Genomic DNA, 15,367 nt, shown 5'->3' on the forward strand with positions numbered 1-15,367 from the left:
TTAAGAATCTTATTGTTTGCCAGCCAAAATACAACGGCATAGTTCAAAACTATTTATACAATTCAAAACATTTTTTCATTTGGAGCTCAGTTAGCTTGCCTTTCTACCTCAATTGTATATTAATTTCTCTTCTTTCATGCCAGGAATAATTAGACAATTAAGTGCTGATGCTCTGGAAATGAAAGGGCATATTTTCATTGAAATTCTCACCTACAAAAATCCCTAGTCTAATTCACATTCCCCTTAAAATCAGATGAGTAAAGTGTTCCATTGTGAACTCTTAACATATAGATCCTAAAGTATTTACACTCGGACAAAGATATGGTATGGTAATTCATTTGAGCAATGGCAGTAATTACTTTTTCCCAAGGAAGAGTAATTCTTGCAATTAAAAATATACAGAGGTTGGGGGAGACATTTCTGTACTTCCTCATTTGCTTATGCCTCAGCCAATACCCATGTCAATCTGTGATTCTCTTGTAATGATTTCAAGAGTATATAAAACTGCATGATGTCCCACCAGTAGTTAGAGAGAGAGAGAAAGACAGGCTTCATTAGTGTGTTGAAATCTCCTGACCCTTTAAAAACTAGTTACTTCTTTCAAGTCTTCATTGAATTCCCTCTCTTTTCTTCTCTACCTCTAGAATTGCCATAATTAGGAGATGAAGTAGAAGCCCAGTTTCATTGGGATCCAACTATATATCTAGCTTGGTACATTCATGTAAAAAAGACACAGTGCTACCCCCATTCTAATCCTTGGGGTCCCCTCTGTAGCTTCCCATTTGAATATTGCTCTGATCTCTAGGAATCTCTTAAAAAATGGAACTCTTAAAGTTTTAGGGAAGAGTTCCTGCCTCCTCTCACCGACAGATGCCTTCCTTCCTGTTACTTTACTGTGTTCTATTTGTTAGAAGCATGTCAGTACGTCCAGCCCACACTCAAAAGAGGAGAATAAAGTTCCACTTCTTTCAGGGAAGAATGTTGAATAATTTGTGGGCACAGTTTGAAACCACTGGAATCCTAGAGAAGGATTTCAGGCTAAGGAATGGTGCAGCTCTTCAGTAGAAAAAGGATGGTCTAAAAATAGGGTTCAGAGTATGCTGATACGAGAAGAGACTGAGTTATTTGATTATAATCTCCTTTACCCACTAAACCTAAAACCCTATTAAGGCAGGGGACCACATCATTATTGATTCCCCAGCACTTCAAACCCTTGCATGTAAGAGGTGCTCCTTAAATATTTTTAGAATGACTGAATCAATGAATAAGTAACTCAGTAAATGAAAAGTTAACGAAGAATGAGTGACTTGGTTATGTAATTTGAGAGATAGCATGTCACAGTGGGATGGGTAGAAGATCCTCTCTGGAGTCATACTGCCTGAGTTCAAATCTGGGCTCTATCATGTACCTGGTATTTTCTTGGGAAGTCACTTAATCTCCCTAAGCCTCAGTGTAAAAATGGGAATATTAATAGAACTTATCCCACAGAAATATTATAAGAATATGATCTCTCTGATATGATGAATTTGTGAGGCAGGGCGGGGGTTCGTGGAGAGTAGGGAGGGAAAAAAATGAAACAAGATGGAACCGGGGAGGGAGACAAACCATGAGACTCTTAATCTCAGGAAACAACCTGAGAATTGCTGGGTGGTAAGAGGGATGGATTGGGTGCCTGGGTTATGGACACTGGGGAGGGTATGTGCTATGGTGAGTGCTGTGAATTGTGTAAGACTGATGATTCACAGACCTGGCACAAATAATACCTTATATGTTAATTAAAAAAAAGAATTACATGATATTGGTTATTAGGTATAACATTGGATATATAACAAACACTTAGTTTTATCTATTATTATAAGTATTTTTAATACTCATGTTCTACAGGTATTAAATGTGAATCCCTGTCTGTTTTATTTAAAATCCCATAGTCCTAATTTTTGCACCTTCAAGATTGGATATAATACTACTCTTTCATGGGTAGTAAAGTTTAAACTCATTGGACTCCTTTAGTCAATATTTTTATATAAAAAGTACTACAATATTTGGGTTTTACCAAGTCCTGGGCTTTTTTGTTCACTTGTGGTGGAAGATGATGGGGCTTCTTGAGGTTTGCTGATTTAGCTACTTTTTCTAGGGTAGTTCTTAGAAAATAGCAGGTAATATCACCAGGACCACTTTAGAGAACACTTATTTTGACTGACTAAGATACATAGCAAGATCAGTAGCAGTAGCAAGAACCCACTCTAATTTGTGTTTACAACTGAGAGACCCCATGTACATATATTGGTGAACAAGTGAGAAACCTTTCAATGTTTGTGGGTAACTGTTCTGCACTTTTTATTTTATGACATTTAGTCTAAAATGGGGAAGAATGGATTGATGTGTCAGTTATCTATTCATGAGTGACAACTCACCCTAAACTATAAAAGCTTAAAACAATAACCATATAATTTACTTGCCAGTCTTTAAATTAGCAATCAGGACTGGGCTCTCTGCTGGCCAGTGCTGCTAGTAGGTCTCACCTGGGCTTGGATGGCTGGAGTGGAGGAGATGGTCTATAATAACCTTGCTCACATGTCGCTGGCCCTAGCTATTGGCTGGACCATGTTTCCAACATCTAGCTAGAGGTTATTTGCATCATGGCAATCCAAAAAGGAAAAGTCCCAGTGTGCCAGTGCCCTTCCAGTCTCTGCTTATATCATGTTCACAGATACCCTCTTGGCCAAGAAAGTCACATGGCCAAGACCATATTTAAGAGGTCTTTTATTTATTTATCTGGCAGAGAGAGAGAAAGAGATAGTAAGAGAGGGAATACAAGTAGGGGGAGTGGGAGAGGGAGAAGCAGGCTTCCCACTGAGGAGGAAGCCCCATGCAGGGCTTGATTCCATGACCCTGGGATCATGACTAGAGCCAAAGGCAGATGCTTAACGACTGAGCCAACCAGGTGCCCCTTAAGAGATCTTTTTAAAAAGCCTGTACTTAAGAGGTCTTTTTAATAAAATCTTTTTTTTTTTAAAGATTTATTTAGTTATTTGGTGGGGAGAGAGAGAGAGAGCCTGAGTGGGGAAGGGGCAGAAGGAAAGAATATCCAAGCAGGCTGCCACTGAGTATGGAGGGCGATGTGGGGCTTTATCTTATGAACCATGAGATCAGGACCTGAGCCTTATCCAAGAGTCAGATGCTTAACTGAGCCACCTAGGTACCCTACCCCAAAACACTTCTTGATGGGGGAGCTGCATAGTTGCAGAGTTGCATTGCAAAGTTGCATTGCAAAGGAATGGGGAGGAATTATTGTAGCCATTTTTGCAAACAATTACCAACTACAAAATGGGAGATGGTTTCACGTTCATTTTTGGAAGGTGTGAAACAAATCCTTAAAAATTTTTGAAGGGTTTGTAGCTCAGAATTATATCTGCTACAGAATTGATTTGCATTATACTTCTTATGTAGTGGCTTCAAGTGGGTTACTAGGGGACCACATGGTGTTAGTTGGTGATCACTGAAACCTTAATTTACATGCCCTGCTCATGGATGCTAAGATGCAAGCAGCTTTCAGTCTGCAGTTCTAGCTTGGGACTATTGGGATGCAGAAGCCTTGTTTCTGCTTCTTAAAGACTGTATGTCTCCAGAGCTGGGAAAGCTTTGCTAATGAAACTTCATAGTTATGTTTTCCATAAGAAAACTTTCCATAATTTTCTTAAGAAAATTAAAAACTCCAGGAAACTCTCAGAAATTTTATTTATACCATCTGACTTATAACACAGAACTCCTGACCCAGCTTTCTCAGTTGCCATGCTGTGCCCAGCCCATCTCTCTGACTCCTGACCCTATTAGCTCTGCATCTGAGTGAGTCAGCTGGTTAGATGCTGAGCAGATGGGGGAACGGGGAGTAGGGGGGGAATAGGAACACAGGCCTAATTTCTGCCACAGCCAACCAGGCATCTGCATGGTGCCTACCCTGTTCCCTCACTTGTTAGAAAATGTGCCTGCTACTCCCCCTGACCCTTACCACTCCTTGACCTTGCAGCAAAGCTAGTGACCCCAGGAAATCAGTCCCACTTGATTATGTGGCTGCTTCCTGGCATGTGTTGAGTGAATTTAGAAAGTTAGGGGCTTCCTAAAATGTTCCTGTCCTCATGGCATAGGCTGTGAAACCACTGTAGTCTGCACAATAGAACCTAGAACCTTAGGTTTTCAAGTAACTAGATCTTCTCTTGATATTTTGAATTGGAAGAAATGCAACAGTATCAGGATAATCTCTCCTAAATTTGTGCCTCTAGGTTTAGTTTATTATGTTTTGGGACAACCAGCATCAATCATTTGGCAAATATTTTAAATGGGTTGATTTGTGTTAAACTCACTAAACTGTGTTTGTCACGGTGTCACACGTCCTCTGAAATTACATGTTCTCTTATGGATTTGGGGCTTGCAGCTGAAAAAAAGCTTATTGTCTTAAGGGCAAAAGTACAAATATTGTGGAAATTTGGGGGGCTAGCAGAAGAAGAAATTTTTATGTTAGCAGTTCCTAAACCTTTAGTGGCTGCTGATGATATTTCCTTTGCTATGGTACAGGAACAGAAAATACACTGCTGGGCCACTTTGTAGATTAGCTTTCATTTCTTGACATTTAACAACACAGTCTACATTTATCTTGGAACAAAAAATGAAGTTTGGAAACCAATTAAAATAAAAAATATATAACTTAAAGGAAAAAGGTGTAATATGTCTCTGGTAGCATCCCATTTTCTCTTCTCTAAATAGAGATGCTAAAAATTGAGCCCCCCTTCCTAGAAGTGTACAAAAAGGCTCTTTTCTCGTCAGGGTGATGAATGAGATAGGCCAAGGCTAAGATACCCCCACCGCCAAAAAAACCAAATAGCTGTGTTATGTTCCTTTCTTCTGCGCTAATACTGTAGAGGGTTTTGAATCCAGACATACATGCTACAAACATGATGGTTATTCTAGTGGGTATCCCACAAGTACAGGCATGCCTACTTCTACAGTTAGTACATGCCCTGCTGAGGGGGGAGCCCTGAAGCTCATCCTAAACAGAGGGGAGGCTCAGCCTCGATGCTTACAGAATGGCTGCAAGGCTGAGACCCTTGCGAATTAATCACAGTGGGCAGCTCTAGGGATCGATCACTTAATTTCATTGGGCGTTAGTTTCCTTAACACCTGGAGAGCATGTAAGAATTCCCTAAGAGGCTTTTGGGTTTGCCCATTGCTGCATGTCAAAGTTTTCCAAAATGGGTTATGCAGGATTCTAAGCTCCTGATAGTCCTGGAAGAGAAAAAGGATTTATGGCTAGAGGACCCGTATATATTATTGTCTCCTTGGAGATTAGTATGAGCATGTTAAAGGTTCAGAGAAGCTTTACATAAAAACAACTGTTTAATTTTGAATGATCTCTCCTACACATATGTGAACACAGATTTCTTCTTTTCTTGACATGTCATAACACCACACTTCATAGAATATCATATATGGATATTCTAACTTCGATCCTTACATGAAGCCAGGCTCTTAGAGAATGGATCTTATGGTGTTGTCTCCTTGCAGAAGACCATTTGCTCTGCTGATTTGCTGCTGTGCCATTAGCCTACTCAGGGGTTATTTCAGGAAAGAAGAACAGGGAACTTGGATTACATTCATTGTGGGCATCTCATTCAGTGTGTAATCTACATTGTCACGTAATACAAAGACCCACAAAGAAATTTCTACTTTCTGTTTTGGACCTACATATTAATTTCTTCCGTCTGCTATAACAAATTACCACAATCCTGGCAGACTTAAACAATGTGCATTTACTACCATATAGTTCTGGTGGTCAGAAGACTGAGATGGGTCTCCCTGGGCTAAAATCAAAGTGTTGACAGGGCTCTGTTTATCCTAGAGGCTCTGCTGGAGAATCCTTTTCTTGCCTTGTCCATCCTCTGGAGGCTGCCCACATTCCCTGACTCATGGTCTCTTGACCATCTTCAAAGCCAGCAGTAGTCAGTCTAGTCTTTGTCATGATTCCAACTCTCTGGTTTCTCCCTCTGCCACATTTAAATGATCCTTGTGATTACATGGAGCCTACCCAGGTAATCTAGAATAATTTTTCTATTTTGAGGTCAGCTGTTAGCAATTTTAATTCCATCCACAACCTTCAAACCCCCTTGCAGTGTAATCCAGTATATTCATAGGTTCTGGGGAAAAGGACACAGACATCTTCACAGAGTCATTATTCTCTCTACGACAACCCAGCAGACATGTCACTCTTTGCTTTGACTTGTAGGCTGCTTAGAGTTATTTAGTAACTATGTAGACCTTCGTCTTATTTTCCTACGACCATTTTCTTTTTTGCTTCTATATCCTCATTCCCTTCTCAAATTCATTTTATCACATGTGCCCACAAGTGGATAAGCCATGTTGAAATATAGTAGAAATGGGGCATCTGGGTGGCTCAGTGGGTTAAGCCGCTGCCTTCGGCTCAGGTCATGATCTCAAGGTTCTGGGATCGAGTCCCACATCGGGCTCTCTGCTTGGCGGGGAGCCTGCGTCCTCCTCTCTCTCTCTCTGACTGCCTCTATGCCTACTTGTGATCTCTCTCTGTCAAATAGATAAATAAAATCTAAAAAAAAAAAAAAAAGAAAAGAAATATAGTAGAAATTATTACTAGCAGTGAACCTGTAGAATAGGGCTAGGCAAACTAAAACCCATGGGCCAAATCTAACCACCTCCTTTTGTAAATAAAGTGATTTTTTTAAAAAAAAATTTAAGATTATAGGGGGTGCCTGGGTGGCTCAGTGGGTTAAAGCCTCTGCCTTCAGCTCAGGTCCTGATCCCAAGGTCTGGGATCAAGCCCCGCATCCAGCTCTCTGCTCAGCAGGGAACCTGCTTCGCTTCCTCTCTCTCTGCCTGCCTCTCCGCATATTTGTGATCTCCCTCTGTCAAATAAATAAATAAAATCTTTTTAAAAAAATTTAGGATTGTATTCATTTACTTATTTGAGAGAGCGAGTGAGAAAGAGAGAGAAAGAGCACGAGTTGTGGGGGCAGGGTGTTGAGGGGCAGTGGGAAAGGGAGAAGCAGACTCCCTATTGAGCAATGAACCCAATGTGGGTCTTCATCCCAGGACCCTAGGATCATGACCTGAGCCAAAGGCAGACACTTAACCAACTGAGCCACCCAATGCCCCCGAAAGTAAAGTTCTTTTGGAACACAGCTGCTGTTTCCTTGCTCCAAGGAAAAGGTTGAGTAACTGGGCAGAGACCATATGGCCCACAAAGAAGAGAATAGTTACTAATTGGCCCTTCTTAGGAAAAGTTTGCCAGCCTCTGGTCTTGACACTCTGAGTCATAATGCATGCAGGTCTCTCTCTTTTTGGTGGAAAGGGAGATTCAGGATCACTAAAATCCCTGAAACATATTGCAGTTAGCTCTGTTGTCATTTTTAGGTTTTGGCTATATAAATTGGATTTATAAAGTGTATTATAAAATAACCTGGGTAATTTTGGACACTGTGACTATAATCTAAGTCACTTAGGAAAATTAAAATATATGTTTACTTTATTAAGTCAAGTTTTATCTACCTGTTTTCAAAAGGTTGAGCCATGCTTTAAGACATCATTGGCTACCACCTTGGTCACACACATAGACACACATACATGCACGTTGTCCCTTCTGCTCAATTTCTAGAAGTCTGAGAGGGAATTAACTGTGGGCTTTGAGCTATTCTTTCTTTCTTTTTTTTTAAAAAAGATTTTATTTATTTATTTGAGAAAGATTGAGAGAGAGAGAGAGAGCAAGCACAGACTGGGGGCAGAGATGGAGGGAGAGGGAGAAGCAGCCTCTCTGCTTGATAGGGAGTCCGATGTGGGACTTGATCCTGAGATCATGACCTGAGCCAAAGGCAGATGCTTAACTGACTGAGCCATCCAGGCACCCAAGGGATTTGAGCTATTCTTAACATGCACATGTCTAATGGAAATTGTACATATACTTATAATATACACTGCTGATGGCTTCAAAATGGAGAAATGACATTTTAATAAATACCATTTGTGTATCAGACAAAATTATAATTTTTAAGAATAAAAATGTTGGAAATCTCTAGAGTTAGTCTGTTTCCAAAAATAAAGCTATTGTTATTTATCTTTCTTTTATTTTTTTAATCTTTTTAAAGATTTTATTTATTTATTTATTTGACAGAGAGAGAGACAGCGAGAGAGGGAACACAAGCAGGAGGAGTGGGAGAGGGAGAAGGAAGCTTCCTGCCAAGCAGGGAGCCTGACGCGGGGCTCGATCCCAGTACCCTGGGATCATGACCTGAGCCAAAGGCAGACGCTTAACAACTGAGCCACCCAGGCGCCCCTTTTATCTTTCTTTTAAATCACTGTATAATGTATAAATTATGAACTGTATAGAAGAGGAAGTCTTTATGACCAGTCCAAATGAAGTAGACTTGAATTTTCTTCTAAAGGATGTTTGCATTTGAGCAACATCTCTTTCTATTTTATTCATTCATCCATTCAATTTTCAGGTAATCTCTGCCCAATGTCAGGCTCAAACTCGTGATCCCAAGATTAAAGTTGTATACCCTACTGGCTGGCTTATTTTTAAGTTTGCTCCTGAGCGATCTTTCTTTAAAGTAACGTTCTTATGTGTCTTATGGCTAAAAATCTCATTTTGAATGCAGTGTGTACATGGAAGGAAGCACTAAACATTAAGTCTGGAGAAAAGGATCAGGTGCTTGTCATAGGCACCTTCTGTCTGAGAGTGCTTATGTTAGATAATACTGAGTGGGCTTTGTAGTCAGCAAGGTGTTTTCTTTTCCCTTTTTCAAGTTTATTGAGGTATTAGTGATCTACATAAAAAACTATAGGGACACCTGGCTGGCTAAGTAGGTAGAGAGTATGACTCTTTATCTCAGGGTTGTGAGTTTGAGCCCCATGTTGGGTGTGGAGATTACTTTAAAATAGAATCTCATTGAATCTTGGAACACTGAAAAAAAGAAAAGAAAACCACACACAAAAATTAGAATCTTAAAAAAGAATTGCACACATTTAATGTATACATCTTAATGAGGTTAGGCATATATGTACATCCGTGATACCATCACCACAACCAAGGTGCTAAACATAGCAGTCGCCTCTAATATCTTTGTGTGCTTTTGTGGATTTCTTTGGCAAGAACATTTAAAATACTTTAAAGTGCACAATATCAATACTCTCTTATTAACTGTAGTATGTTGCACAGCAGACCTTAGAATGTATTCATAATGGAAACTTCATGTACCTATTGAAAAACAATTCCCCCTCTTTCGTCTCCCCAGCTTCTGGCAACCATCATTCTATTCTCTGCTTCTATATTTTGACTGTGTTAGATATCTCATGTAACTAGAATCACGTGCATTTGTCCTTCTGTGACTGGCTTATTTCACTTAGCATCATGTCCTCCAGGTTCATGCATGTTGTCACAAATGGCAGGCTTTATTTCTTTTTTGAGGCTGAGTAATACTCCATAAGGTGTTATTATCTTTATAATGGCTCAAAAACAGTAAGTAGAGCTCAGGGCTCAGCTTGCTCCAGACTCTGTTCTGAATTATTTTTCATTCACTGCCTATTAGTTTTCTTTTTTCCTGGTTTTGGTTACCCTGTCCTTAACCCTTCTTAATCTCCACATGTTTCAATAACTGTAATTTTAATGAAACAAACTTTTAAGTCTCATGCTATGCTTTTTATTTTAAAATTGATTTATTCATTTAAAAAAATTTATATTTTAGAGAGAAAGAACATGAGCGGGAGGGGTAGAAGGAGAGGGAGAGAGAGAATCTTAAGCAGATTCCACGCTGAGCATGAGCCCCATGATGGAGCTTGATCCTGTGATCCTGAGATCATGACCTGAGCTGAAATCAAGAGTCACATGCTTAACAGACTGAACCACCCAGGCACCCCTTCATATATTCATTTTTCATATATTCATTTTAAGTAATCTCTATACCTAGCATGGGGTTCAAACTCACAAACTGTAGATTAAGAATTGTGGAGGCACCTGGGTGGCTCAGTGGGTTAAAGCCTCTGCCTTCAGCTGAGGTCAGGATCCCAGGGTCCTGGGATTGAGCCCCACAACAAAATCTCTGCTCGGCGGGGAGCCCGCTTCCTCCTCTCTCTCTCTGCCTGCCTCTCTGCCTACTTGTGATCTCTGTCAAAATAAATAAATAAATAAAAATAAATAATCATCATTACTTTAAAAAAAAAAAAAAGAATTGTGTGCTTGTCCTGCTGAGCCAACCAGGCTCCGTAGTTCACATTTTATTTTTAAAACTTACACTTGTTCTGCTTCATGCATTTGGCAAGATCTTTCTACCTTGGTTTTAGAAAATGATTGTTAAATCTGGTTTGTACAGTGACCAGTAATTTGATCAGTAACTATTTATTGCCCTTTTAAAACAACTGTTGTCTTCAATTAAAATGCTCTTTCCTTCCACAAGCTCCTAATGTCCATGTCCTGCTCAGTCTCAGAATAATGGCAAGATGCTTATGGAACCATTTATACCATGTTTGACCATCTCAACTTGGGTTTCTCTGCTTAAAAATAAATAATAGTAGGTTGCTTCCTCCTATAAGACCAGATACCCACCAAGAGGCAGTCCACTTCTGGTCTAATGCTGTATTGAATAACCAAAAGCTTTGTAGTCACTTTCTGCTTCTGCTGTTCTTGCTGGATTTCTGGACTTGTTATATCTTATTTGGCACTCATTCTTGGCATACATGATCTTTTTCCTAGGTTCTATTTCATCTTATTTGCTTGATGCTAGTGATAATAGGTAAATCATATAATATCCAAGACACTTATCCCCAAACAGAAACACAAGTGAGGCAAAAGTTCACTCAAATTATGATCTTTTGCAAAAAGGATATAGTTTTAGATTGGCTATTTTTATACTAAAATTTTAGGTTATGGTTAGGCAAATTTGCATAACAAACTCCTACCTGAGTTTCATCCTCAACGTAGAATTCTTCTGTAATTACCTCTGGGGAAGAAATTTGCTGTCACTTACCTTGTACTTTTCTCAGATGGAGAACTGTGAGAAAATCACAAAAGTTTTCCTCTTTTTTCATAAATAAGTGCTTAAACTACTCATTAATTGGAATGTATACATCATTGGATTTAATATGAAGTGAATTTCTATTCAATCTGTCATCTACCTTTTTGGGGGAAGGAAGGGCAATGAATAGTACTTCATAGGCTCCCTTTTCAATTAGAAACAGTACTTCCATTTTGAGATGTGAAGTATTCAGTGTTCACTCTGGCCATGACCTCCATGGCTTGCAGATTTTTATCAACTTCCCACTGAGAATGCCTCATTTTTAGCCGAGCACACATATTACCACTGTCAATTCTCCTTCATCAGTTTGACTGCTATTTTTTGTTTTTTAGATCTTTTCCTTAAGCCAAACCTTTTTCTTTTTACAGACTTCTGGATTTCTTGAATTCTTTCGTGACAGAAGAAGAATAAATCAAAGAAGAACTCACCTTGGTATGTATGCACATCCTGTTGGGGATGCTCTAGATTTACCCATGGAATCCTCTTCAGAGTGCTTTTTTTTTTAATTCAGTAGTCAAAGTTTGATTTCAGCAGGTAGGGTGTTCTCCTGTTTTATTTCTTAGACATAGTGATACTGAATATTTGTGACACGAGAATGAACAACTTAAATGTTAACGGCTTTGCTTCACAAACTCCTGAGTATTTGTTCTGTCATGAATTTGACCTTTGTTACTAGGACTTTGATGCCCTCTGCATGATAAGAAGTATTCATCAACTACTCAACTTTTGGTTCTGGAAAAAATCAAATCAGTTGCTAAAGAGTCTGTTGGTGTGTAGGTACGGACAGTTGGCAATTTCAAAGCAAGGTATTGTTGATGAGCTTGATAATTCTAGTGCTTAGTTATGGCTGGTTGTGATGAGGGTCATGTGGATGACTCATTGATGGACTCCGTGTTGAGACTGAGTGTACCTCTGGATCCCCATTATTCTAGAAATGAATGAAGCAAGTAATGGGAAAATCCATAGAGTAGTGAAATAGGATGTTATTTGCAGTTCATTGGATACTTCTTGGAATTCATTTCCATTTCTGTAGCTAGACCTGAGGATATGGTAGATGTACTCACCAGAAAATTGTGATTTGTGTTTTCCTACATAAGGAGAAAGAAGGGGAGAGGGAGTTTGAGTGTTAGGGCATGTTGGAAGCAGAACCAAATTGACATTTGCTATTCCTAAGCCTCTTTGCTATTCCAGAATTCTTTTGACCCTGGGAGCATTTCACTGCCCAGTGAAACATCTCTCTTCTTGCCCTAAAGTATACAAGGCCATATTTTGTATTGCTTTGGTATATATACTTCTCCATGCTATGATTTGAAAATACCAACACTGCTAAAAAAGAGCAGGGACTTAGTTGAATGCATCAGACACTCATTTGATGGAGTGTTGAGTAAACCAGATGGTTGTTATCAAATGCCTTGATAAAATATTTGAGAAATCAGAACTGTTTCTCGTTAAAAAAATAGTGCCTCCGGAGGGGTTTGCTTATGACTTTCTCCATTTTGTTTTCATTTATTTCAAATAGTTTTTAAGATTTAGTATATCTATAAGCACATGCCACGTTAAAACTATAGTTTTCAAAAAGTCAATGGGTTTGACCCCAGATATCTGATCCCTGTCCGTGGTTCCTGGTCACCTGGTGGCCTCATCCTGGTTATCAGAGCAACATCTGCTTAGATGGAGTATTGACATTTGTGTACTTCGGAGCCCAAAACACTCGAATTTTCCAACAATGAGAACATTGGATGTTTCTCTTTGTGAGTGCTAATGGTATGGACTGATTTTGCAGAATCACTGCAGCAAGTTGTAAATGATGTATGAAATGAAAAATTCCTGTCCAGTGCACAGAATGAATATATACAGTTCTATGCGGTCACTGCAGCGCTGGGCTATTTGTTTTAATATTTCCTTCAGACATATAGTAATTTTTTTGGTGAGTCATATCCAGATGCTTGCCATTGGCACAAAGCACAGATTTCCTTTGTATATATCTCAAATGAATTTCAGTCATGTATAAGTATGCTTAAATTAATAGAATACTGGATTTTAGAGGGCTTGAGCTTAAAAAAAAAAAAAGAATATCTTTAGGAAAACAACAGCAATATATTTGTCTTGAAAAATTTGAGAAATGTGAAGAGCCCAAATATTAAAATCATTTAATCCCATTATGGAAAAATATCCTCTGTTTACATTTAGTATATATCTTCTAAGGTTTTATCCCCTGTAATTAGTTTGCATTCCTAAAAGAAATTATGCTATTAATTTGTTTGTATGGGGCGCCTGGGTGGCTCAGTGGGTTAAGCCGCTGCCTTCAGCTCAGGTCATGATCTCAGGGTCCTGGGATCGAGTCCCACATCGGGCTCTCTGCTCGGCAGGGAGCCTGCTTCCTCCTCTCTCTCTGCCTGCCTCTCTTCCTGCCTCTCTGCCTACTTGTGATCTCTCTCTGTCAAATAAATAAATAAATAAATCTTTAAAAAAGAAATTTGTTTGTAAAGTTTTAGTCCTGATTACCTCTTAGACTTGGACATCTTTCTGTGACTTCTACAATTTAATTTTTAATCACTGCATACTCTTCAATTGCATGGCAGTAGTTGAAAGAAGTTTTACCCATTCCTACTGAACAGTGGAAATGTAGGTAATTTTGAATTTTGGTAATGTAAATAATTTCCTATATCAATGCTGCAGTGTTAATATAATTGTTGTCATTTTGGTATATATTTAATAATGCCCTTCTTGCCTCTGCCTTCTCTTGCAAAATTATCTTAGCTATTTTTTCTGTTTTTCTGTTGGATATTTTTCTGTTGGATTTTTATGATACTTGGATAAAAATGCAAATGATTGGAGTAGAATTGGCATCTCCATCATAATATTGAGTTATTGGAGAGCATTGGGTGTCTTCCCATTCTTGGTAGATTTTCTAAGAGGAATTCATTCTTGCATATCAGAAATAAACCTCTCTTGGTTGTGATAACATTTTATTTAGAGTTTCTGCATATGATGTCTAAGTTATATCTGTAAAGTTCTCTTTTTATGCCTTTTTAATTACAGTTTTTGAACAAGGGAAATTGTAGCCTCACAATATCAGTTAATAAAATTTCCCCATCCTCTCCAGTCCTCCTCCCCCGTATCATGTTCTGGAGCAGTTTAAGTACAAGAATTAACCCCTCTTCTTCTTTAGATGTGATAGAATTAATGTCTGCGCCTGACTCATTTGGGGGACAAATTCTTTGAAACCTGTAATTTCCTTTCAAAGGTATTGACATATTTAGGTTGTTTTCTTTCTCTTATTCAATCAATTTTGATTAATTTATATTTCCCTTTTGAAATGCCAGTTTATATAGGTGAAATTTGTTAATACAAAGGCATACAAAATATTCTGTTACCATTTAAAAAATAATCCGATAAATCTATTGTGAAGTCCCTTTTCTCATTCTTAATACCAATAACTTAATGAGCTTTGCCAGAGGTATTTTTGAAGAACCAGCTTTTGAAGCCACTTACTATTTCCAGTTTTGCTATTTTTCTTACTAGCTTTTTTTTTTTTTAAAGATTTTATTTACTTATTTGAGAGTATGTGCAAAAGAGAGAGCATGAGTGGGGTGGAGGGGCAGAGAGAAAGGGAGAAGCAGACTCACCACTTAGCTGGTAACCCTATGCTGGGCTCTGAGCCATGGTATCAAGACCTGAGCTGAAGGCAGACACTTAACCAACTGAGCCACCCAGGTGTCCCTCTTACCAGCTTCTTAAGTTGCATGCTGGGTTGATCTTTTTTGTCATTTATTAACAAAAATATTTCAAACTATGAATTTCCCTATGATTCCCATTTTAGCTGCATCACATACCTTTTGATTCTTATTTTATTTATTAATAAACTGAAGTGGCATTTTGTTATTGTCTATGACCCCCACATTTTTTAAAAGATGAATTTGAAATTTTTAAATGGTTGAATTTTAAAATTCCATCTGTTACAATGAATTTCTAGTTTGATTTGATTATCTCTGAAGTATACATGCTATGATGTTTTCTTGAATTTTATTGACATTATCTTTGTAGAAGGATATGCCTGATGATCTTTAGGAAGGAGTGCATGGGCACTGGAGATAAAAGTTATTTTATTTAGAGAACTTAATCTTATTAATTATATCATCAAGCTGTTCTGTCTCCAGCTCATTTTTTGTCTTCTTTGATCTTCTTTGACCAACTGTGAGGAAAGTCGAAGTCCTTTATTAATTTGTTCTTACTACTCTGTAACTTATTTATAGGTAAGATAACTTATTTATAGA

Source organism: Mustela putorius, unplaced genomic scaffold (assembly GCF_011764305.1).
Source record: "Mustela putorius furo isolate JIRA1106 unplaced genomic scaffold, ASM1176430v1.1 tig00000174_pilon_pilon_pilon, whole genome shotgun sequence".
Classification (NCBI taxonomy): domain Eukaryota; kingdom Metazoa; phylum Chordata; class Mammalia; order Carnivora; family Mustelidae; genus Mustela; species Mustela putorius.